The sequence below is a fragment of the Mirounga leonina genome, unplaced genomic scaffold, assembly GCF_011800145.1.
Source record: "Mirounga leonina isolate KUSES-001 unplaced genomic scaffold, KU_Mleo_1.0 Mir_115, whole genome shotgun sequence".
Taxonomy (NCBI): Eukaryota; Metazoa; Chordata; class Mammalia; order Carnivora; family Phocidae; genus Mirounga; species Mirounga leonina.
Genome location: NW_023270268.1, coordinates 74,563,945 through 74,591,189, shown reverse-complemented (window position 1 = coordinate 74,591,189; position 27,245 = coordinate 74,563,945). Strand labels below are relative to the sequence as shown.

At 43.2% G+C, this 27,245-nt stretch overlaps 1 pseudogene; it reads left to right on the top strand.

Annotated features, from left to right (window-relative positions):
• Positions 1-4,523: 4,523 nt before the first annotated feature.
• On the top strand, positions 4,524-15,887 carry LOC118000752 (annotated as a pseudogene).
• The last annotated feature ends 11,358 nt before the right edge of the window (positions 15,888-27,245 follow it).

The following is a 27,245-nucleotide window of genomic DNA, read 5'->3' as shown; positions in this document are numbered from 1 at the left end:
TGCCCGCTGTTCTCCTCTCGTGATTTCCCACCCCAGGGCCCCCCCTCTGCTTGCAACGTCCAAACCTTCAAGGCCCAATTCAAATGGCACCTCCCCACTGATGTCCCCCACTGTGAGTGTCTCTGTGCCCCATCTGTAATGGCTTCCCATGTTGTCCTCTCCACTCCCAGCTCTGTGTTGTGGGCCTCTTATGCCCTTGCTGGCATCCTTTGCCAGACGTCAAGGACCCAAAGACAGCGTCCGTTCCAAGCAGGGCCTTGCTCTGAGTGGGGGAAGGAGAGCACACAAGCAGGGGCCCGTGCAGAAAGACAGGTCCTGGCCTCTCGGGGCAAGAGAAGCTGAGTGTCAGTGGCCCCACACCACTACCGCCCACCCAGAGACATGCCCAGCCCAGCGCCAGCCTCATGGTTCTTCATATCTACAGGGATCAGTGCTCTCCCTTCATGATTAATCACTGCAACCAAGAGCCCAACACGCCAACAGGTCACACCCTTCCCATGCAGGGCTTACCGAATCCTCTCAGCTGCCTTCCCAATGGCCCCAATTGTGCCCTCTTCCAGACTGAGGGTCCCAAAGGATGTACCCCAAGGAGCTCACTCACCAAGGTTTGGTTCCCAACCTCGGGGGGTGACAAGGCCCCAGGACATCCTTGCACCAGAGGACACCAAGTGACAAAGCATTATGTGGGGTCACTCCTAAAGTGGGCTCAGGAGTTTCTCAGAAGGAGAAGTTGACAGAGAAAGACAGATTGTGACTGAAAAACACGCACCAGGTTAGGTAGCATATTTGCAGCTATGTTCTTTTTTTTTTTTTTTTCTGTTCTTGCAGAGGGAAAAGATGCAGAAATAAACAGATGCTAGGTATGGGAAGCCCTCCCTTAGAATAACGGGCTGTAGCCCAGGTGAGGTCCATACTAACCAGTGACCTTGGGTAGGTTACTACTCTGGGCTTTGCTTCCTCACCCATGAAACGGGCATCAAATGGGTTGTTGTGAAGATTAAGTGAGGTGATGTATATACGAAGTGCTTAGAACAGTGTCTTGGCACATAATAATTGCCATTATTATTTGTATTATTTTTCCTAGGATGATTAGAACAGCAGCAACGTGTGTGTGTGTGTGTTGACATATTTAATTAAAGGCTCAGAAAGGTATTGAGAGCATTCGCTTTCAGATGGAAAGGATGATTTAATCCACTTTAGCCTTGTGCAAACCATGAACAATTAAGCAGTAATTGAGAAGGTTAGCAAGAAAGATAATTGAGACTCGGGATGTTTGTGTTCCTTACAATCCTGTGTGTAATGATAGGTTTTTATATTTAGAGCAGAAAATTATATGCTTTCTAATTTTAATGAAAAGTAATTTGTAATTTAAATGAAAATCGTATTTGGTGAGGTCATGAGCTGTGAGCAATAAATGAGTTCAGAAAGAAAAAAGGATGAAAAAAATCAAATGGATAGCATAACCCCAACTACCTAATGTTAAAGCCCCTACATTTACATCTGGAAAGTACAGCACAGTTTCTGACTGGTCCAGAGCTAAGGCGCATATATATCAAGAGTCATCTGACATCTCTCCTACAAAAAGATCTATTTAACATGAAGAATGAGAGGCTTATAATGGTTAATTTTTATGTGTCAACTTGACTGGGCCACCAGCGCTCAGAAATTTGGTTAAACGTTACTCTGGCTATGTCTGTGAGGATGAGATTAGCATCTGAGTCCACAGGCTGAGTGAAGCCGACTGCCCTCCCCAGCATGGTTGGGCCTCATCCCATCCGTGGAGGGCCTAAATAGAACAAAAGGAAGGAAGAATTCACATTCAGTCTGTTGAGCTGGGATGTCTCTCTTCTTCTGCCCTGAGGCTGGGACTTACACCATTGATGCTCCTGGTTCTCAAGCCTTCAGACATGGACTGAAGCTACACCACCAGCTCTCCAGTTTGCAGATGGAGGTCATGGGACTTCTCAGCCTCCATAATCACATGAGCCAATTCCTCATAACAAATCTCTATATGCGTATGTATATGTATATAGTAGGCATATGCTATATATACAGTATAGAATAGTATATAGGGTATATGTATAGTATACAGTATGCTATATATGGGGGGGGGTGTACCGCAAATACTATTGGCCCAGTTCCTGTGGAGGATCCTGGCTAACACACCTGTGTATCTGTGTGTGCGTGTGTGTATGTGTGTACATACAGACATAGATGTAAACACACGCACGTATGTATTTTTTATATTATCATTGTTTACTAAGGTGGAGGTTTAAACATCTGTGGACATTTTAGACAGGGCAGAATGGCTAACAAATGCTGAAATGTGCCAAGGAAATGGGCCCCCCCAGAGAGAATTTCCCATGATGGAGAAAAAGACTGGTAGAGCAAACCAGGCCTGAAATGGTCCCCAAAGGTTGGTAGCGGCTCTGGGTGCAGCATTCATGACACCGGATACTCAAATACACCCCAGCGCAGCGCTCCGGGCCTCAGGGAGCTACATCAAGACCAAAAAAAAAAAAAAAAAAGTCTGTGCAGACTAACTGAGTGGATGGTCCACAAAACTTCCATTCCCTTGGGAGTCCCGGCAGCCGCTCCCATGAAGCCAGCACAGGCGGGAGAGGCCCTCCCCGTCACTGGTCCCAGTAACGAACCTGCGCGCTGCAGAGGCCGGCGCCCAGCGCGCTGCCCCGGCAGCAGCTTTCTGACACGGTGGGGCCCGGGGCTGCTGTGGCGTGATGCCCGCCGTCAGGTGGCAGCAGGGGCGGTGTGCCTTGGCATGGGCAGCCTGGCCAGAGCTGTCAGGGCCCGCAGCCGCAGAATCAAGGCTCAGAAGCTGCACCCCTGCAGAGCAAAGCGTGGCGCAGAGCAAAGCGTGGCCCAGCGCCTAGCTACACCTCTGCGCTGATAGACCCTGGAAGACCTGGGGAAAGGCGGCTCCCCGGGGGCTCGGGAAGGGCTGGGAACTTGGCTGTGAAAGGTGGTGCGCCTGGGTTTGTCTTCACGGGCCCGTGAAACCTGGCGCTCCCGTTAGAGCAGTGAGAAATGATGATAAGTACTGTCGAGTTCCGTCCACCGGGTCCTGCCTGCGTGCTAAGTCCGTCCCCTGCGTTCTTCCGCGGCCGAGGCTGCCCGAAAGCTCGGGGCTGAGGAAGGGAGCGAAGTCGGGTTGTGACAGTATCGCCCTATCCTGGGGCCCTGCCTGGCGCGTCAGAGAGGAGCCCGGCCAGTCCTCAGCCGCCTGAGAGCAGACCTGCCCCCCAGCCCCCCGACCCGCACCCCCCATGGGGCCTGTGCGCTCCTGCTGTGTGGCCTGCAGAGCTGGCCAGTGGCCTATGGCGACAGTTGAGGGATGCACATGCCTCGGAGGCTGAGTCACTCGCGTTACCACTCCTCCCCCCAGGCCGAAGGCTGGCCAAGGCATGGGCACTCTGTGGGACACCTGACTCCGGGACTGGTCATCCGTTACATGGGGCTCTACTGTGCAGGGATGGTGTCCCAGGCCCTCTTCAGGGGCCAGAGGCTCCTCTTTGTCCCGATACCACCAAAGGGGCAGGGCCAGAGGTAGTAGTGACAGGTCCGTGGGGAGGGAACCCTATAGGTGGGAGCTGGCTCTCTCCGAGGAAGAAGGCCTGCTCTGCTCCACAACTCACCCCTCATACCTGTCAGGGTGATTTCAGCTGCTGGTTCCAAAGCTCAAGCCACACTGCCTCAAACAGGAGACAGGATTTAGTGATCACCAAAAGGTCTAGGGCAGAGAGAATGTCCATAGGACGTTGATCCCCAGGCCCTTACTCTGTTTTCCAGCATTTCTTTTCAGGACATGTGGCAACACCTGCCACTCACATTTTGAATGGGATAATTGAAAGGAAAAACCCCTCGGTATCTTCCAGCATTGCACATATCTGTCCAACAGCATTAGCTAGAGCTGGATCCATGCATCCCTCTTTTGTGTGTACGTCTATCATTTCCTGTCTCCTGACTTTCTGTCTGGTTCTCAAAAGAATCCAAGACCCCAAAGAGGTTACAAGCCATTGCCTAAAGTGGAAAAAACATTAATTCATGATAGTTGTCCTTAATTCTAAATGTTGAGCAAATGCTCAAATTCTGTTTATAATCATAAAAATCTGGATGTGGCAGAAGGCTCATTCTGACTCCTGCGGAGGCTGGAGAAATTCTCAGAGCACAGAAAAGGCAAGACAGGGGGCCCCACTGGAGCAGAGGGAAGACAGACCTGAACACATGACCAAGTAGATTTTCTCCTCTTGGGCCTCAGCTAGCTTCCGATGGGAGCCAATGCTTAAAGAGGAAAGATTCAGAGTAGTTTATCAGAGCTCATTCATTATTTGTGATACTTGTAATACATTAAGTATTTCTGTTTATTCTTAGGGCAACTGTATAGGCAGAATAATTCTCAACTTAGCTTTCTTGTTATGTTTGTGAAACCCTAAATTGAAAGAACTCCACGTGAAATGCGAATTAAAATCACACTGAGATCTATCTGAATATCTAAAATTAGAAAGATGGGCTCTACCAAACGCTGTACCAAGTGAGGATGTGCAGCAACCAGAACTCTCTACGTTGCTGGTGGGGATAGAAAATGAAACAACCACTTTGGAAAACACTGGGAAGTTTCCTCAAAAATTAAATATACACGTACTATATGATCCAGTCATTCCACTCTCAGAAATCTACATTGGAGAAATGAAAGCACATGTCCCTACAAAGACTTGTACACAAATATATATAGCAGCTTTATTTGTGATAGCTGAAACCTGGAAGCGACCCAGATGTCTACCAACAGATGAAAGAATATTATTGTGCAATGAAAGGGATGGACTACCGATACAACAGCATGAATGAATCTCAGAATAATAATGCTGAGTGAAATAAGTCAGACAGAAAGAGTACATACTGCATACTTTCATTTACATAAACTTTTAGAAAATCCAAGCTTCTCTATAGTGACGGAAAGCAGACCCATGATTGTCTAGGCACGCGGGATGGGGGGTGGGGTGGAAATTACAAAGGTCCACAAGGAAATTTGGACGGTGATGGATACATTCAATATCTTGATAATGGTGATGGTATCACAAGTACATCCATACATCAAAACTCATCGAGCTGTAGTGCGCACGGGAGCCAGCCTCCAATTGCTCCCCAGCCCCGCTCAGTTCTGCCCTGGATCCCTGCCTGCCTGTGCTTCTCGTCCCACGTCCCCCGCCTCCTGCCTCCTCCGAGCAGCCCTCCCTCCGTGCTCTGCCTTGTTCCCCAGTGCAAGACTTGGCCTGATCCACTGCAATGCAGTGCTGAAACTAGATGATGGGCATTTAAACAACTCCTTGGGCTCTCCAGTAAGAGATTGTGGTACTTCCCACGACTGATAGTTCCATTTTGTGGGCACATTAAAGCTGGCATGAGACCAGGCAGGAAGGTGTTGGTGGTGGGCACCGTAGACCTCAAGCCGGAGTGCTTTCCATCAGATTGACTTCTGGTGACTCTGAAAACCCTCCTGCCAATTTGGCAATTGAACACAAAGCTGTGTTCAAAATATAAAAATTCTTGAGTATCTGAGGAACAGTCAGCCATCCCTTACTTTCCATCCATCCCAGACCATCCATTCAGGGTGGAAATTCTTTGTGAACACTTACGTTTCAGAGTGTCTGTGGATGGACACCAACTTTTTTATTTTTACCACCGCATTCAAACGTTATCTGCAGTTGATACCATAAAGATAAACGGGGACCTCCAGATCACTAAGCTTGGCTGGTATCATTTAAACCATATCTGTTTCAAACAGGATCAGGTGCCACAACTATCTGCCTGTAGGTCTGGAGAAACTGGCCTTGCAAGATCTGGAGACTTTAAAAGAAAATAAAAACAAAAAGCAAGTTTCACTGTCTCTTCTTTCTGTGCAGTTTAAACCCAAAATGACAACTTCAAACTGTGGTTTGCCCTTAGGAAGCTGTCAGAACAAAGACACTGAGCCATTATTTCCAAAACAAAGCAATACATTTATGCTGGGTTTTATTCAGACTAAACTAAAAAGAAAAAAACCTTATCAAATTGTATACTTTAAATATGAAGTTTATTGACTATCTAGTACACCTCAATAAAGCTGTTTGTTAAAAAAAAGAAAAGAAAGAAAGAAAGAACCCCAAGAGTGGGAAAAACAGGTGAAGGGGTTAAAAAGTACAAACTTCCAACTACAAAATATATAAATCATGGGAATGACATGTACAGCACGGTGACTATAGTGAATATTATTGTACTGAATACTTGAAAGTTGCTAAGAGAATAGATCCTGAAAGTTCTCATCACATGCACAAACACACAATTTGTACCTATGCATAATGATGGATGTTAACTAGACTGATTGTGGTGATCATTTCACAGTATATACAAATACCGAGTCATGTTTTACAACCGAAACTAATATAATGTTACATGCTAACTACATCTAAATTTTCTTAAAGGAAAAAAAGAACTCCTGGGGCGCCCGGGTGGCTCAGTCATTAAGCATCTGCCTTCGGCTCAGGTCACGATCCCAGGGTCCTGGGATCGAGCCCCGCATCGGGCTCTCTGCTCGGCGGGAGGCCTGCTTCTCCCTCTCTCACTCCCCCCTGCTTATGTTCCCTCTCTAGCCCTGTCTCTCTCTGTCATATAAATCAAATATTTTTTTAAAAAAAAGAAAAGAAAAGAAAAAAGAACTCCTAATGTCCACTCTACCTGTCCCCTTTTCCCTCTTGGAACCTTGTGTTTAGGGTCTTGTTTTAAATTTCCCCCTTTTCGGGCGCCTGGGTGGCTCAATTGGTTGGGCGACTGCCTTCGGCTCAGGTCATGATCCTGGAGTCCCAGGATCGAGTCCCGCATCGGGCTCCCTGCTCGGTGGGGAGTCTGCCTCTCTCTCTGACCCTCCCCCCTCTCATGTTCTCTATCTCATTCTCTCTCTCAAATAAATAAATAAAATCTTAAAAAAAAAAAAATTCCCCCTTTTCTGCCCCATCACTCCTTCGGTTTCAATCATCTGCCTAAACCAGGCAGGACTGTCCTCTCTGGGCTGGGCAGTAATGTCCTTCTTTCATAGCAATGAGAAGAGTTTCAGGACTCAGATTCCAGTCACAGGATTCCTTCACCCTCTATGTCCTCTCAGGGTACCGAGCAGTACCCAGACGTTAACCCCACCAATTTGGCCTTGTGCCAAAGCAGCTGTGCATCTCAGAGCTGGGATGGTTCTCCTGGTGACAGAGTAAACAGAAAGGAGTCTCTTCAGGAGAGCAGGGTCAAGCTCTGAACAACAGTGATATACCTGTTCCAAGAACAGAAAGTGTTACTGCACCTGTTATTACTTTCCCCAGGGCAAAAACTGTGACACCTAATTGTGCATTTCTTGCATCATTCAATGTCAGATGGAAACATGTCCCCTATTCATGAAAACTAAAAAAGCAAACAAAGACTGCTTCTAAACAAAGATGGATTTATAAGGGGGAATTACAAGTATTTCCAGTATGCCTCTTGCTATACACATTACAAATAGAAACAATTATCCACTCTGCTAATTCCATCCGCTTCCTCTAAAAAGTACAGATTCCGTACATGTGGGTATCAGGAGCCCTCAGGTCAATGGAGGACATTTCCCAAGGTCCACCACCAGAGCCCCCTCCCGACTGGTTTTCACCCTCTGCAAGTCCCCCTCCACTCTGCCCGCGGCCCTGCACCGCGGGGGACCTGAGCTTTCCCTTCACCCCAGCCCCGCCCCGGCTCCTGGGGCTTTGGCCCCGCCCCTCCCCTCCAGGGAGGCAGCTCGCGGAGGCCACCGGCAACCCCAGGGTTCTCTCGGGACCTCTTCTCAGGGCCGGTCCTGCCACCCCTCTGCAGTCTTCCCCCTTCCTACCCCCTCTGTTCCCAGTCTTCTTCCCATCGGTTCCTTATTTTATCCCAACTTGGTAAGTAGGGGTAACTTCCTAAATTCTCTCCTTGGCTGGTTTCCCTCTCTGTGCACAAGTTCTGAGTATCTTTTTCCCTCCCCTGCTTCAAGCTTTATGTTATTCAAATGATTCCCAAATCCACAGGGCTAACCCTAAGCTCTCTTTCGAAGCTTGAGATTCACAGATGGTGGACTATAAATAAGATACATTCCTAAGAAATGAAAGACAAGATATTCTTTTTAATCTGCAACTCAAAATCATGAAGAGGTCCCTTGGGGGATCAGAAACTGGAGAATTCCTGATGGGGTCGGTTGGAAGAAAGAAAACACAGAACAAAACGTGGAAAGGAGAGCCCCATGCCAGAGGAAGGGGTGCCTGGGAGCTGGACGGGGCCAGGGCAACTCAAAGGGAGAACTACCTAGAAGAACAGTGTTTGGTCTCTATAAACCAACCCCTGCCCACATAAATACAAACACTCAGCCAGTCAGGGGCCACCCGGGCATCTCCCTCCAGGCACCTTGATGTACATGGGCTTGGGTCAGAGAGACAAGGCATTGTGCCATGCCTGCCAGAAGCCAGAGTGCCCACACCCACCAGACCAGCCTCTGCCACACCCTGTCCTCAGGGACACCACCCCCCGCCCCCACTCCCATGCACTCCCGCCCCAGGCCTGTAGCACACACATAGTCTGTGTGACCTCTCAACCCCAACGGCCAGCACAGGCAAAAGTCAGCCAACATTTGAGTAAGGCCAGCACCATGAAAGAAGAACAGACAGTAAAAAGGAACTTAACAGAAGCAAAGTGTCACCATAGGGAGACTTACATATAATCCAGATCCTCAGAGGAATAAGTAAGGGTCTGGCATCCAAGAAGTAAGAGTAGACAGGCTGTGAGGGAAAGGAACCAATGAGAATTCTTAAAAAGACAAAAATACAACAATGGAAATATAAAACGAAGCCAATGAGCTGATAACAAAATAATTACAGTTTACAAGAGCAGCTGAACTGGAAAATTGGGCTGAGGGATTCTTCTGGAAGAAGAGAAGAAGAAAAATACAAATTAATCTATTTCAGAGATTGGGACAATAAAATCTGAAGTTCCAATAGCCCTCTAATAGATGTTCCAGAGGAAGAAAACAGAACAGAGGGGAATTTTTAAAGAAATGTTAAAACTACAAAATGGAACCGAAAATAATATGATACTGTGTTCCCATCAGTCACTACTGACAACTCATACTGTTTTACCAGATGTGCTTAAAGTAATTTTTTCAAAGAAATAAAACTACAGATAAAGCTGATGGTCCTTCTGCCCCCAGTTCCTCACCCCCTCTTTGTTCCTGAGGGCAGCCATCGCCATCATGAATTTGTCTGTTTCTTTCCAGCCTGTTATATATACAAAACGCATGAGGCTTTTGTCTGTGGCTTTAAATTTTACCTAAATTGTAGTATATGTACCTAAGTTTCTGCAGTTCGCTATTTTTCACTCAACAGTATGTTTTAGCACTCTCCGGTTAATTCCCCTGGACTGCTGTAGAATATTTCCTTGTATTACTGACTATACCACATTTTTAAAAGAGTACTTTAGGGGCGCCTGGGTGGCTCAGTCGGTTGGGCGTCTGCCTCCGGCTCAGGTCACGATCCCAGGGTCCTGGGATCGAGCCCCACATCGGGCTCCCTGCTCAGCGGGAAGCCTGCTTCTCCCTCTCCCACTCCCCCTGCTTGTGTTCCTTCTCTCGCTGTGTCTCTCTCTGTCAAATAAATAAATCTTTAAAAAAATAAAAATAAAAAAATAAAAGAGTACTTTATTTATAGATGGACTTATTTTTACTTATCATGAAACAATGATACAATGTAATGATATGTGCCTTAGGTACATGGGTGAGGGTTTTCCAAGCATACATCTAGAAGTAGAATTGTAGGGTGATAGGATATGCACATGCCCAATTTTACTAGATTCTGTCCAATTGCTCCTCAGTTTATACTCCAGCAAGCAGGATATGGCTGGCCCCATTTTCCATCAATCTCATCAAGACTTAATATTGTCAGACTTTAATTTTGCCGGTCTGATGGATGAGAAATTACACCTCATCATAATTTGTATTTGCATGGCCCTGATTTCTATTAAGTTTGACCATCCTTTCGTAGTCTGCTGGCCATTTGGGATTCCCCTTCTGTGATTTGTCTCTTTGAATCCTTTTTTTTTTTCATTGAGCCATAACTATCATATAACATTATATTAGATTCAGGTATACGATTGGTGATTTGATATTTGTATATATTGTGAAATGATCACCACAGTAAGTGTAGTTAATATCTGTCATCACACAGTTACAAATATTTTTTTCTTGTGTTGGGAACTTTCAAGATCTAATCTCTTAGCAAATTTCAAAAATGCAAATCAGTATTATTAACTATAGTCACCCTGCTGTACGTTACATCCCGATGACTTATTTATAACTGGAGGTCGGTATCTTTTGACCACCTTCACCCATCTTGTCCACCCACCCCTCACTCCCTGAATCATATTTCAATTCCACTTATAGTGGGGGCTTTTTGGTACAAAAGTTTCTAATTTTAGTCTAGTCAGATTTTTCTGTTGCAAGAGATGCTTTTTAAAGAATGGATGAGTATTTGTCAAAGCTGAAAAACTCAAGTCCTCAGAATTGAGAGGCAACACCTAGCGCTAAAAGGGATGAGTATAATAAATGCCAATGTAGTTGGACACATTGTGGTGAAACTTCCAAATATGATCGTAGGAGGGTGTTGTGTTTGGGGTGGGAAGGGCTTGTACCCGTGTTTGCGGTGAGACCAGAGGAACACGAGGGAGCTCTCTGGGTACCCGGAGATCTTGTGCATTGGCTGGTCTCGAGCTGTCTGTGGGCTGGCCGGCCTTTGAGCCGGTCCTACAAACAGAATTCTGGAGACTCATTAGGGAACATGGATGGAAAGCTTGTGTTTTGTTTAACACAATAACTAACAATTTAGAGTTCACAAAATATTGTTTACATATTAGGGCGAGCCATCTGAAATTACCATTTTTGGACAGTAAGAAACAATTGAATGTTGGCCATTTCCTAGGATTCAATCTAACACATGATTTCCTTTCATACTCTCAACTCTGTGAGATGCACATTATTATTAACTTTGTTTACAGATGAGCAACCAGTGGGGCAGGGAGCTTGAGTCAGCCCATGGGGGTCTTAAAAGACCTAAATGGCCCAGGTTAGTCTGTCTGGCTCCTTCCTGCCAGCAGGATTCTGGGCAGCACTGCCCCCATCTGGGCAATGGGAAAAATACTACATGTTCTCTCCTGCAAGAAGATTAACAGTCTCAGGGGCCATCTTTCTTCTAGGCAGATTAGGCTCAAGATAATCAGTAGCAAGAACTGGTTTTCACCGAGAGAAACTGGCCCTGACATTCTGACAACATACTTCAGGCATAACATATGAGCTGGAGAGGTGTGTCAGGGCCAGAGAGCATGGTGCACCAGAGCCCACCCCCTGAGTGAGTGGGGAAGGGGGAGATGGTTGTGTGGGTCCCACGGCTAACCACGGCTGCTCAGAGCCCTAAGTAACTGGTGTGCCGTTTCCTTGCACCACGAGCCTACCAGGAGGGACCCTTCAGCCTAGATGACAAGTCCAGCAGGCCCGATGTTTTCCTTCTTAGGAGAGGGCCTGTGGTCACTTTGGGTTGCAAACACAGCCTCAGTTCAGAAATGAGAATACTAATGCCAGGTATTCATCAAAACTCTGGACTTATTTTTACCTTCTGTCCTCTCCTCCCCCAGCCAGGGGCCTGCTCAGCTGGGAGCCTAACGTGGGGACAATGTAGAGGACTTGGCTTCTTCTCTCTTTTCCCAGCCGCTGCCCCAGCCGGTTGCCATGGCTACGACTGCTGGCGGTCTGTGGGAGCAGTCGGGGAAGGGGCAGCAACAGCTGTATGTTGACTTCAGGCTTTCTTGCCAGACAGATGTTAAGCTCTGCCTCTTTCTCACCGAGTGCTTGAATGCCCTCTCCACAGCTTCCCCACTCGGCCTCTTTCTCCTGAAGCTCTCTCTCGAAATTGGGGATGTGCCTCAAGTTCAGCCTCATTTCTGGGGGTCATCCAAGACCCTTTCCTCAGCCCCTTGGCATGCAGCTAAAGCCTTTAGCTAGTTCCTGTACCCCAGGCTTCCTTTAGCCACCAGAACCCTGGGTAGTAGGCTGGTCCCCACGTGCTAAAAGCAGCCCTACCAAAGCAGCTAGTGAGAGCACCTTCCAGATCTCCCAGGTGGGACCAGAGCCCAGACAGCCCCACCTCAGCTGCAGAAGTTACACATTCGGCTCTTGGAGTAGCGCCCCCGCTGACACTCACCCTCACTAGATCTAAGGTATGGGACCAGGAACTCACCCCGTCCAAGATGGCGCTCCCGGCACAGCTTTCTTCAAGGAAATGCCCCTGTCTCCTCTATCTCTACCTTCTCAGAGTCTCAACGTGAGCAAGGGGTTTCAGAAGTCTTGGGACAGAGTTTTTGTTATTTCCTTAGAAAAATTTCTCTATGAGGTGACTTGGCATCTTGCTTTGGATTTTCACAACCATAATACATGTTAGTGCCTGGTAAAAATTTTAGTTTTAAGGCTCTGTTACATTTCTATGCATTGACTCTTTATGTTCATAAGTACAGGTAGTATTTTCCATTTTAAAGATAAGGAAAACTCATCTCTAGGGCTTAAAGAGGTAATGCCAAGGTCACCCAAGCCATCAGGGACAAAACTGGGATTCCAACCAGGTCTGACTGGTGTCATTTGGGAGGGTGTGCGCTCACTGGCCCCAAGCCCAAGCCCAGATGAAGAATTCAGAGACACGGAGGGAAGTATTTCTTTCACTTAGGACCCAGGCCCTAGGTCACCCCAAAAGGTTCCTACCTACCATAGAGCTGATGGAGGTCAAGTCCTGTGGCCTGGCTCTGCCCACACGGTCACAGGACACATTCTGGGACCTAGTTTCCGAGAGAGGGCTGGGAGGACTTGGGTGGTGGGAGAGACCGATAATTGTACTGATCTGGCAACTACCCCATCTCAATGTGACTTTGACTCGAAGTAGGGTGCCAGGAGAGCTGACTCACCTAGTCTAGCATCCAAGCCAAACACTGGGAGGAAAGGGCTCAGCTCAGCCAAGACTGTAACTGCGGGAAGATGGGGCTCTGTGCTGGGATCTCAGCCATGCCTCTGCCTCGGTGTTTTCTCAGTGTGCTTGGGCCTCCTTTTCTTGGTAATTCTGTGAGACTCAAAGCCAGGCATGCTGGCGCTTCAACAGGTGGTCCGAAACCACACAGGAAGGTGTTGAGAGGTGAGCGATGGAGGAACTGACTTAGCTGGTCCTTATAGAAGCAGGAGGATAAAGCCCTGGCCATCTCCCAAGATGGGCTTTGTTTGGTCTCCAAGGAGGTTCAGTCTGTTGGGAGTTTCCAGCACAGGGGGTTAGTTCATAAGCCACGGTCCATCCGCAATGAAGTGGTGACTGAACACCATGACATAGAACACTGGATAATATGGAAAGATATTTACAATATATTATTCAATAGTGAAGACTGTGTAGAGCAGGATCTTATCTTTATAAAAGCAGCTTTCTTGGGTGCCTGGGTGGCTCAGTCAGTTAAGCATCTGCCTTTGGCTCAGGTCATGATCCCAGGGTCCTGGGATCAAGTCCCATGTAGGGCTCCCAGCTCTGCAGGGAGTCTGCTTCTCCCTCTGCCCCTCCCCCCACTCATTCTCTCAATCTCTCTCTATCTCTCTCTCTCTCAAATAAATAAATAAAATCTTTAAAAAAAAAGAAATATATATATAAAAGCAGCCTTCTTGCTTGAACAAGGACTTCTGAAGGACTGGCTGGAAATGTGCAGTTTGGGTGCTTGGCTCCATCGATCACTCTCCCTATTTATCCTCAGGCTGACCCAACATGTAGGGTCAGGACACGATCCAGCCCCTTCCACTTCCTAGAGTCAGAGCCACTCACCTCCATCTCCCCTACATCCTCTCCCAGGGATCTGTTGGCCAGTCTTCTACACCCTCCAGATATAAATGGGATTGCCATACCCTGCGCCATGTTCCCAGACAACTGGGCCACTCACTGGGCACCCATCAGTTGAATGCTCCCTTTGGTGATTCCAGGAAGCCCCATCCAGTCCCACCCTCATTTCTCTGGGGACTACAGCCCTGAAGCCAGAATGTGTTTTGACACTTCCTGAATGAAGAAAAGAAACACACACACACACACACACATTTAAAGTAGGGCAATCTACCTTGAAACAAAACCAAAAACACACATATAAATATTGTTTTGTTTTTGTTTTTACATGCAATTGGCTCATAATAGGTATGTTACTCTGCCATTAGGATTAAGCGTAATTCATACTTAGGTCTGAAACATTTCTCCAAGGGAACAATCTGCAGAGATGCGTCACTGCAAAGGTAACCTTTCAATACTTGGTGCAAGTGGGCCTGGCTTCTTCCAGTCACAAACCTTGGCACTCCAAGAGAGGCTCTTGGTGGGGCTCACATAACTAAAAACCTGTAGGGAGATTCCTCAGGAGAGGGGAGAGAGGTCAAACAGCTAGCTACTATACACAAAACTGTTCTGATTGTAGTTCCAAAATTACAGGGTTTGGATTCTGTTGGGTTTGTTTATTTTGACTCTTATTCTCTCCATCAGAAGGAAGGACTGACTTCCGCAGATATGTATTTATGCTTGTATATGTATGCTTAGAAAACATTTTGGAAGGAAACACAACGAAATGCCTAAAGTAGTTAAGGCAAGGGCTTGGAATTCTTATTTTATTGTTACCTGTGCTTTCCACAACGAATGTGTTCCTCCTCTTCTTGGCCAAAGAAATCGAGGCCATTGGCCTGAACTGCCTTGAACTCGTGTTGCCTTCTCTCCTCGACGTCCACACCCATCTCTGTGTCCACGTCCACCCTCCCCCTCCTCCCCTCCAAAATCAGACCAAGGCAAACTCTCCTGCTGTGTCCTTACTGTCTTTGTGTTCTTACGATACCTACTATGTAGAACTGATCTATTAATACATTACAGAGCTGTGGTCAGCAGCAATACTCTTGATAAATAAAAATAGTTCAAGAAATGGTAATGATGATATGGTTTGGCCTTCCGGTGCCTCAGTTCCTCATCTGTGAAATGGGGTAAGGATCGTACTCCCTCATCGAATTGCTACAAGCATTAAATGAGTTAGAGTTATGTTAAGCACTTAGAAGAGCATCTTGTACGTAATAGGTACTCTATAAACGTTTGCTAGTAGTACTATTCCTAGTACCAATTAGTATCATTTGTATTAGTATTAGTACATTCCTACATTTCTGCAAAAACCTTGATTCGTCAATTATGTCCCCCTCCCTCCCACATGTTAAACCTCTCTCTCGCTCTTCGGATTCCCTCTCTATTCAGAGCCAACTCTGTCCAAACCCCCACCCCAGCCTGTGATTTCAGTGACCTATCTCTCCCCACCCTTCAAGTCCAGGCACCTGGGGAAAGTGGGTTTCGAGATTCACTCCATGTTTGCTCACATTAGCTCACCATGGCTCAGGGTACAATGCAATCTGTGTCCCCTCCCACCTCTCCAGTGACCACAACTGGCCTTCTTTCACCACATTCAAAGGACCCTATTCAGTTTTTATCTTTCTGGACCCTTCTTCTTTATCTGACTCACTCTCTTTCCTAAAACTTGTTGCCTCCCCTCTCCTGTTCACTCCCTTCTCTGGACTCTCGTCTCAGCCTCCGTGCCTGGATTCTTTCTCTCCACTCAGTCCTTACATGTTTGATGTTCCCAAGGGTCTGTTTGCAGCTACCAACCCTCCTCATTCTGCCGGCCCTCCCCCGGGGAAGCTTATGCACTGCCACACCACGTACCGTCTTTCTCCTGCACAACCAGATCCTCGCTGTGGCCCTGGCCTCTCCTCTAAGCTGTAGACCCAGATATCCTAGTACAAGCTGGATCATTATACCTAGGGGTCTCATAACACTGTCCAAAATTAAACTCATCATCTTCTTAAATCTATGTGTCCTTCAGGGCGCCCTTTTTAGACACATTAAATGTCAGGTGGTGACTCACCAGCCCCATCCCCCAGGGGAGAGGCTCGGAAACGTCCTTGGCTTCTCCCTCCAGTCATGCCTCAGGTCCGGCTGGGTTCCTATCCCTGGCTTTTCTGAAGTTCATCTCCTTCTCTCCACAGGAGACCACGTCAGACGCAGACAGTCAAAGCATCATCTCGGTCTCTCCGTCCATCCTCCTCCCAACCTTCTTCCTTTTGCACTCCCCTCTTTCTCCATTGACACATTCAGTCCATCAGTCAGTCAGTCAGTCAACAAACACGGTTGAACATCCGCACTATGCTAGGCCCAAGGAATATAGAAAGGAAAAAGACAATGCCCCTGAGGGAGCTCAGGATTTAGGGGGGAGCCCCAGTGTCATGAAATAGGCACACACGAGGAACTCAAGAGTCGTCGTATCTGAACCGACAGTCACGTGGATCTGGATTATTATGATTTTTACTGTAACAGTTCAAAGAAGTAAAGACACTAACGTATCTCACATTTAGCCTCCAACCCCCAGCTCTATGGAATTCTGATATGTATCTTTCCCTTGTATGTTTATACTGTGTACTATATATGTGTAACTATATATAATATCCATGTTTTCAACTTCATGTAAAATGCATCACACTCTATATGTCATTTGACAAAGTGGTTTTTTTTTTCTTAACATGACATTTTTGAGATTTTTCCATGTTTATACATGTAGCATTTTCACTGCTCTGTAGTATCTCCTTTATTTATTCATTCTCCAGTTGATGGATGTATAGATGATTTCCAGTTTTTCCCTAATATGAGCAACATTATAATGAATTCTTACCCATGTATTATACATTCCTCCTTGTGTGCACATGAGGATTTCTCTAGAAATTGAAGAGCTGAGGGACAAGCACATCTGAAGTTTATTAAACATTGCCGAATTGCTCTTCAAAGTGATCATACCAGTTTACTCTCCCTCCAGCAGGCTGTGAGAATTTCTGTTTACTCTACGTCCTTGTAAATACTTGTAGTACCCCTTCTTTATTGTTGCCAATCTAATGGGTGTGTAATGATATCTCAGGTAGTTTATTTTTTTTTTTTTTAAGATTTTATTTATTTATTTGAGAGAGAGAGAGAGCACATGAGAAGGGGGAGGGTCAGAGGGAGAGGCAGACTCCCCGCTGAGCAGGGAGCCCGATGCGGGCCTCGATCCTGGGATTCCAGGATCATGACCTGAGCCGAAGGCAGTCGCTTAACCAACTGAGCCACCCAGGCGCCCTCAGGTAGTTTAAATTTTTATTTCCTCATTTATTAGTGAAGTTCCCCATTCAGGTCTCCTTTTCTCTTAGTTGCCTCTTCATTCTCTAGGCATATTTTCCCGTTGTATTGTTGATCTCTTTCCTATATGATTTGTAGGATGTTTTTACAAATTGTAGATACTAATCTTTTGTCAGTTCTTTGTGTGACAAACACCCTCCCCTGGTCTCAGCCTTGTCTTCGAGTTTATTTAAAATGCCTTTTTTTGAAAAGACATCGTTTGTTTGTTTGCTTGTTTTAAAGAGAAGGAGAAAGGAGGGAGGGGCAGAGGGAGAGGGGGAAATAGGATCTCAAGCAGGCTCCACACCCAGCGCAGAGCCTGACATGGGGCTCGATCTCACAACCCTGAGGTCATGACCTGAGCTGAAATCAAGAGTTGGACACTTAACCAGGTGAGCCACCCAGGCACCCCAAAAAAGACATTGTTCATTTAAAATAGGTAAAATGTGATTCATTCCTTTTGTGATTTATTTTTGTCTCCTATTTAACAAATCATTACCTGCCCAAAGGTCATCAAGAACTCTCCATATTTCTTCTAAAAGTTTTAAAGATTAGCTTTCTGGTTATTTATTTTGGAGTATGGGACTAGGAATCTAATTTGATGTTTTTCCATGTGGATAATCAATTTTCCAAGCATCACTTATTTTTAAAAGTAATTTCTTTCTCCTGTGGATTTGAAATGCCAGCTAGTATTTCCATATGTGCGTGGGTCTCTTCCTGGGCTCTCTGTTCTGATCACCACCCCACTCTTTAATTACTCTTCCCTTGTAACACCACTAAGTCCTGTTATCTGGTAGGTTAAGCCTTCCTTCCATCCCACCTCCTTGTGTTCTTTTCCAAAATTATCTAGTTCTTGTTCCTCATATGAATTTTAAGATCAGCTCGTCAAATACCATAAAAAAAAAAAAACTTCATTGGGATTTTAATTGAAATTTAGTTGAATTTATAGATTATTTGGGAGACACTGGAATATTTAGGACACTGAGTCTTCTGATCCATGAACATATGTCTCTTCGTTTATTTTCAGTCTTCCTTTGCATCCTTCCCACAATGCTTTATAATTTCCTCCATAAAAATTCTCCTATCTTCCATTAGATTAAGCACTGGGTACCTCATACTTTATCTCCATTATGAAGGAGATCTTTGCTTTTCCCATTACATTTTCTAACTGGTCATGATTGATTAATAGGAAGACTAGTAATTTTTCTCTGTTGACCTTGTGTCCAACAATATTGCTGAATTCATTTAATACTTCTAATAATTTATCTGTAAATTTTTTTAATTATCTATGTACAGTTGTAGTTTGTAAAAAAGAACACTTGCATTTCTTCCTTTTCAATTCTTACACCTCTTCTTTTTTTTCTTTTACTGTTGCATAAGCTAGGTTCTCCAATGTGGAAAATGAGTGATGAGAGCAAGCATCCTTGTTTTATTCCTGAGTTTAAAAGAAATGCTTCTGAAATTGTGCCATGTGAATACGCTTGCTGTTGATTATTGGTGGATAACCTTTATCATGTTCAAATAGTTTCCTTCTATTCCCAATTTGGTAAGTTTTATCATGAATGGGTGTAAAATTTTATCAAATGCTTTCTCTGCATCTGTTAAGACAATTGTGTATTTTCTCCTTTAATTTTTTAATATGGAAAATCACAATAATACATTTTCCTAGGTTAAACATTCTTACATTCTGGGACAAACTCTAACTATACTTTACTTAATTCATCTTGCTAGTATTTTATTTATGATTTTTGCATCTAGGTTCTTAAGTGATGGTGTCAGTTCTATGTCACTGCATAACAGTTATCCCAAACTAACTTATTAAAACAATAAGCATTTATTATCTCTCAGTTTCTGTGGCTCAGGAATATGGGAACAGCTTAGCTGGGTGGTTCTGTCTTGGGGTCTCTCATGAGGTTGCAGTTAAGACCATTGGCCAATGCTGCAGTCATCTGAAGGCTCGACTATGGCTGGAAGATCCACTTCTAAGATGACTCACTCACATGAACGGCAAATTTGTGTTGGCTGTTGGCAAAAGGCTCAGTTCCTCATGGTGTGGCTCTCTCTATAGCGATTTTTTAATATGTTCATGACATGAACTGTCTTCCTCTAAAGTGGACTATCTAAAAAGGCAAGGCAGAGAGACTGTAATGTTTTTTTGTTTTTTTATGAACTAGCCTCCAAAGTTACACATTGTCACTTCCATCATGTCCTGTTGGACACACAGGCAAGCCATGATTCAGTGTGGTGGAGTACTACAGAAGGATATGAATAACAGGAGGTGAGGGTCATTGGGAACCATCTTGGAGGTTGGCAACAAGCGAGATTGGTTTATCATTTTCTTTTCTTGACCTGACCTTGTTTGGTTAGCATCAAGAATATACCTGCCTCAAAAATTAAAATCCCTGGTTTAATTCTCTGAAGCAGTTCTTTGAAGCTTCAGAAAAATCTTCCTATAAAATTCATGTCTTCTGAAGGGGGAGACGTTTGATTAATTATACAATTATTATTGGTTATTTCAAACTTTCTATTTCTTCTTGGGTCAAGTTGGATATTCACATTTTTTATTATGTTCAGTTAGCCAGCATATATTACATTATAGTTTTTGGTGTAGTGTTCAAGATTATTCACATTTTTTTCAAAAAATATCCATTTCCGGGCACCTGGGTGGCTCAGTTGGTTAAGCGACTGCCTTCGGCTCAGGTCATGATCCTGGAGTCCCTGGATCGAGTCCCGCATCGAGCCCCCTGCTTGGCAGGGAGTCTGCTTCTCCCTCTGACCCTCCTCCCTCTCATGCTCTCTGTCTCTCATTCTCTCTCTCTCAAATAAATAAATAAAATCTTTAAAAAAACAAAAAATATCCATTTCCTCCATGTTTTCAATTCCATTGACATAAAGTTGTTCTTTCTCTTACTATTTTTTAAAATTTCTATTCTATTTCTAGTTATGCTAATTTTTGTTTCTAATATTGTCTATTTGTAACTGTTTCCTTTTCTTCCTTGATAAGTCTTGCTGGAAGTTTATCTTTTTGTTATTTTTTCTTTTTCAATGATCCACATTTGGGTTTTATTTCTTTGTTTTCTATTTCATTAATTTCCATTATTTTTACTACTCTCCTCACTCTCCTTAGGTTTACTCTGTTATACTCCTCTAGGTCCTTGTACTGATCGCTTAATTAATTCTAAATCTGTCGTTTGTAATAAATGTCTTAAAATTTAGAATTACTTCTGTTTCACCCTACAAGGTTTGACATGTAGTACTTTTGTTATCATTTGCTTCTGAATACTTGGTCATTTCCATTGTGATATCTTAACTCATTTACTTAGGAGTGACTTTTTATAGTTCTAAACATGTGGAATATTTCATACTATTTTTATTGTTAATCTCTGATTTACTTTAATTTACAAAGAACACAATTTGCATGGCGTTGACTGACATCCTCTCTCATGTAGGTATGCAGTTATTAGTTCATAATTGTTCCATGAGTACGTTAAAAATATATATGCCCTGAATTTGTTGCACATATTAGACTAAGCTTAATAATTTTGTGGGGAAAATCATCCATACACTTACTATATTTTTGCCTACCAGATGTAGCAGTATCTGAGAGAAATGTGTTCAAATCTCCTGTTATGAACAAAAAGACAAAGGAAAAAATAACCAAAAAATTAAATTTTTTAAAAATTTAGAAAAATAAAAGCAAAAACAAAAACAAAATAAAATAAAATAAGATCTCCTGTTATGGGATGTGTTCATTTCTCTTCATAATTCCATCAATCTTTGCTGTACTGTTAAGAGCATAGAGGTTCGTGATTGTCATATCTGCTTGGCAAATTGTTTCTTTCCTTACTGTATAATAGGAAAAAAATAATGTCCTTTTATTCCTTTGCTATTTATGCTCTTTGCCTTGATTTTGTCTGATATTAGCATGGCTACACCAACTTCCTTTTGAATAATATTTGCATAGTACATGTTTGTTCACCATATTATTTTTAACCTTTCTGTTTGGTTCTGTTTTGATGTGAGTCTTATAAACAGCCTGTGTTTGGTTCATCTGCTTTTACCCATTCTGATCATCTCTGAATTTAATTGGTCAACTTAATCCATTTATATAAAAAGTGGTTACTTAAGTATTTTAATGTATTAATACCATTTTATTTTGTTTCTGTTTAATAACTTTTTCTCCTTTTCCCCTTCAAAAATTCTTGCTGTTTTCTGCTAGACTGATGAATTTTTTTATATTCTCTTATTTTTCTTCTTTTGTTTGAAAGGTATATATTGTATTTTAATTCTCCAGCTCATTCTTAATTCTTAATTTTTATATCTAATCATAATTTATTCTAACAAATCTAAAATTGTTCCAATTTCTTCTTCCTGTACATCAAGGACATTATCACACTTTACCTAATTATGACACATGTCCTTAATCTTTTGTCGTCTAGAACAGTGCTGTCCTATAGAAATAAAAAACAATCCATATATATAATTTTATATCCTCTAGAAGCCACATTTTATTTTTATTTTATTTTAAAGATTTTATTGATTTACTTGACAGAGAGAGAGAGAGTGCACACGCAGGGGAAGCAGCAGAGAGAGAGGGAGAAGCAGGGTCCCCGCTGAGCAGGGAGCCCAATGCGGGGCTTGATCCCAGGACCCTGGGATCATGACCTGTGCCAAAGGCAGATGCTTAACCAACTGAGCCACCCAAGCACCCCTAGAAGCCACATTTTAAATAGTAAAAAAAAAAAAAGTGAAGATAAAGTTACTAATATATTTTATTTAACCCAATATATCTAAAATACTTTAATTTCTACAAGCAATCAATATTGTAAAATACTAATGATATATTTTACATTCTTTTATTCATAGTAAGTCTCAGAAATCCAATGTGTAAGTGTAATACATCTCATTTTTGACTAGCCACATTTCAGTTGCCCAATAACCATATGTGGCTAGTAGCTACCATACTGAATAGTAAAGGTCTAGGTTTTAGTTTTACCTATTGTTTAGGCGGGGGGAATTGCATATTTCCATTTACCCCAACTCCTTTCCAAATCTCTATTTTAGAACTTTCTAAAATTGTTTTTTTTTTTAAGGGCATAGAATCACAAAAGTAGGGAGACAAAAGGACATCAATAATTTGGAATCTGAAAAGCAGGTGGACAAAGAGTAGCAGACCCAGTATACCAGAAGAAGCTGATACCAAAGTCAACCATATAGGAAATGCTGGAGCAAACTGAAACAGTGTGCGCGATCCTGAAAATTCCTAGGAACTGGGGACACTAGGTATCTCTGAGAGTAGGGATGTGGGTGGGACTACATATAGGATGATTGGTTTAAAATCTGTACGAGAGGGATTATCCCAGTGGGCTCCCAGAACGAGGCAGGTAGGCTGACACTTAGAATACTCCTCTCTGGGGAAGCTGCCCAACCACAGAGAAAAGACTTACATATTGACATTTGTGGGCCCATGGGAAAATGGCCTAGCCAGACATTCTAGAATGAAACCCACCCAGACAAACCCCTCCCATGTACCCATGGCCTCCAGTCAGCTGTTCAGTGCTTTATCCTAAATATTGACAAGCAAGGATTACCAGACATGTGAGCTTCCTCTGTGAAGACATACACATACATACATACATAAATGGAATTTGGGGAAATAAAGGCAATTGGGAACAGGGGGAAAAACTGCTTTAAAAATCTATAATTAATATCCTTAGGGAGATAAGCAGAGATATGAAGGTAATAAAAATAGAAGAGAAATAAATGAAAAATTTAGGAGTTTTGGAAATAAAGCCAAGGAATCTTCCTGAAAGTAGAACAGAGAAAGAGAGAGAGATTAAAAATAGGAGAGAAAAATAAAATCTTTAAATGATCAATCCAGAAGACCCAACATCCACATAATAACAAATTTACAAAGAGAAAATGTAGAGAGAAAAGTATCAAAGAAATAATTCAAGTACAACTTCTAAGAAGAAAGAACATGGGTTTCTAGAATAAGAGTCTCCATGTTCTCAGGACAATTAATTTCAAAAAGACCCCACCAAAGCTTATAATCATTACGTATCAAAACAATAGGAATAAAACAAAGAGCCTAGAATTTTTCCAGGAGGGAAAAAAATGTCCTACATAGAAAATCTGGAATCGGGGTGCCTGGGTGACTCAGTCGGTTAAGCGTCTGCCTTCGGCTCAGGTCATGATTCCAGGGTCCTGGGATGGAGCTCCACGTTAGGCTCTCTGCTCAGTGGGGAGTCTACTTCTCCCTCACCCTCTGCCTGCCACTCCACCTGCTTCTGCTCTCACTCTCTCTCTCAAATAAACTAATAAAATATTTTTTTAAAAATCTGGAATCAAAATAGCAATGAATTTCTTAACAGTAACACCAGAAGCTAAAAGATAATGGAGCAGTGTCTTCAAATTCTGAGAAAATTATTTCTGACCCAGAATTACATTTACAGCTGAACTGTCACTCAAGTGTGACCATGGACTAGACATTTCAGAGATGAAAGCTCTCAAAAAACGTGCCTAGGTCTTATGCACCCTTGCTCAGAAAGGCACTGGAGAATACACTCCATCAAAATGAGGGACTAAACCAACAAACAGGAAGACACAAGATACAGGATGTAGGCTAAGGGATTTCCCAGTGTGATAGAGAATGGATGTTCCAGGAAGACAACTGTACAGCAGACCTAGAGTGTAGCCAGCCCAGACAGAAACAGGAAAACAGATGGTTCTAGGAGATGTCCCCAAGAAAAAGAGGAAGTTCATACATTACCTGACATGTTCAGGCATATTGAGAGGAAATGAGTCACTCATGAAATGTAAACAAACGAAAAGATAGACCATTATTATCACCAGAGAAAACAAAAAGTTATACAGGAAAAGAAATGTTATCATAACTCAATACAAGGTTTACAAATAGTATTGATATGGTAATACCAATATGAGCACTGAATAACTAGAAAGTATGAAGGAATTACCTTGAAAGGGAAGGGTTAGGGAATTTGGGAGGGAGAAAAATAATATCGTCTTCCATAATAGGAAATCAATATATAATATCTAAAATGAAAAAATAGGGGTGCCTGGGTGGCTCAGCCAGTTAAGTGTCTGCTTTCAGCTCGGGTCATGATCCCAGGGTCCTGGGATTGAGCCCTGCACTGGGCTCCCTGCTCAGCAGGGAGTCTGCTTCTCCTTCCCTCTGCCTCTGCCCCCTCATTCATGCTCACACTCTCTCTCTCTCAAATAAATAAATAAAATCTTTAAAAATGAAATGAGGGCGCCTGGGTGGCTCAGTTGGTTAAGCGACTGCCTTCGGCTCAGGTCATGATCCCAGAGTCCCGGGATCGAGTCCCACATCGGGCTCCCTGCTCAGCGGGGAGTCTGCTTCTCCCTCTAACCCTACCCCCTCTTGCGCTCTCTCTCTCACTCTCTCTCTCTCTCTCAAATAAATAAATAAAATCTTTAAAAAATAATAAAAATAAAAATAAAAATGAAATGAAAAAAATGGGGTGCCTGGTGGCTCAGTCCATTGAGTTTTGGCTCTTGGTTTCAGCTTGTGTGGTGATCTCAGGGTCATAGGATTGAACCCTGTGTCAGGCTCCATGCTCAGCACTGAGCCTGCTTGAGATTCTCTCTCTCCCTCTCCCCATACCCCTCCCCCCTCAATCAATAAATAAAACCTTTTTTTAATTTCATTAAAAAATAAATAAAAAGAAAAAATAGGAAAAATATAAATAAGGTATATAGAAATATAGAGGCAAATAACAACAAAATACTAGTTAAAGAGTTAAAACTGTTTGCCTTTAGGGGTTGGGAACTGGGGTGGGGTAAGATGGGACAAGGGGGTGCAATTTTTCTTTTTTTTAAAGATTTTATTTATTTATTTGAGAGAGAGAGACACAGCGAGAGAGGGAACACAAGCAGGGGGAGTGGGAGAGGGAGAAGCAGGCTTTCCGCAGAGCAGGGAGCCCGATGTGGGGCTCGATCCCAGAACCCTGGGATCATGACCTGAGCCAAAGGCAGCCGCTTAATGACTAAGCCGCCCAGCCTCCAGAGGCTGCAATTTTTCATTCATATTAATCATCTATTGTTGTACACCAAAACTAATCAGCTTAAAATAACAATAAACATTTGTTATGTCCCTCAGTTTCTGTGAGTCAGAACTTCAAGAGTTTCGCCAGGTGGTTCTGGCTCAAAACATCTCCTAGGATTGCCAGGGCTGTAATCATCTGAGAGCCTGACAGAGGCCGGAGAACCCCCTTCCAAAGTGGTCCACTAACATACCTGACAATGAGTGCTGGTCGTTAGCATAAGGCCTCAGGCCCTTGCCATACAGACCTCTCCTTGAAGATGCTTGAGCACCCTCACCACTTGGCAATTGCCTTCCATCAGAGAAATTGAGCCTAGAGAAAACCAGGTGGAAGCAGCAATGCCTTTCATCATTTAACCTCAGATGTCACACACCTGTGATATGCAATAAATAAGCAGTATGTTCTGTGATATCCTATTGATCACACAGGTCAGCCTTATTCCGTGTGAGAGGTACAACACAAGGGCATGACTACCAGGAGGCAAGGATCACTGGGGGCCATCCTTAGAGCAACAGAGAACTAAGTGACTTTTAAAAATGTGGGTATCTTTAGTAAAAATGAGAATTTTTGTTTTTGTTTACAATCTATGCTCATTTAGATTTATCAACATATTTTTATCAATTTCTGTACTTAACATTGTTTCTTGTATTCTTTCTTTTCTCTCTGGGTTTATTTTTCTTCTTGAAGTACATCCTATAATAATTCCTTCAACGAAGGTCTGTACTCTTTATGAATAGAATGTCCCTTTCTGCCTTTCATTTTAACTATAAGTTAGCTGGGTATAAAAGTCCGGTTGGCACTTTGAAGTTACTCCTCCAAAATCTCTGGCCTTGGTTTCAGCTGAGGCCAGGAGTTCCTCTGTAAGTAATCTGTCTTTTCTCTCGGGTCTATTGTAATGTCTTTTTCTCTTTGCCTTTGATTTTCTGCAATTTCCCAAAGAAAATTTCTCTGCTACTTCTTCCTCATAGACTGCTTCGCTGTGGTTCCTTTCATTTTCTTCTTCTGAAACTCCTATTGGATATACATTGTTTGCATACAAGCTATCCTTCATGTTTCATAACTGCTCTTATATATTTTTAATTCTTATTTCTGTGTACTGTATTAGTGTTAATTCTTAAATAATGCTTTCCAACTCTCTACTTCTCTCTTGTGTCTAGTCTAAGGTTTATTCTGTCTACTGTGTTTTCTTTTATGGTGATCAAAGTTTTGATTTCCAAGATTCTAATCAATTCTTTTATATCTACTTATTCTTATTTCCTTTCTGTCTGCCTCCTTCATTTCCTGGTAATTTCCAAAGGATGTTGAGCCTTCATTTGCCTTTTTAAGCATCCTGAACATTATTTTTAATTCTTTATAAGATTTTCACAAAAATAATTTAATGTAGAATGAATGAATTCATATTCCAAATGTTGACTGTTTTTCTTACCAAAAGTATTTTTCATATATTTTGGTTTACAATCTCAGTGAGTTGGAGAAGTTTTTTAATTTTGTTTTTACTTCAAATTTTTGCTCTTTTTCTGTCCTGAGCTGGGACCCCAGGCCCAATTGAAAACCAGGTCCTATAATAGCGTTTCAGGGCTCCCACTCTGTTGTGGTATGAGATCACAGATCCAGGCACATAGCCAGAGGGTGGCTTGGCTCAGCTCCTAGTCAAGAGTCTGTCTTAGTCTTCCCACATTTCAAGCCCCAGGCTATACATAGACAGCTGGCTTTTTTTTTTTTTTTTAACTTGCCTCTTTTCACAAGCAGAGGGAGCCTTACCCCACCCCTGGCTTCAAGGAACCTGGCTGTTCTCTGTCTTGCACGGAGCCTTTGTGCTCATTACCAGGAGCCATGCTTCTGGTCGCTATTG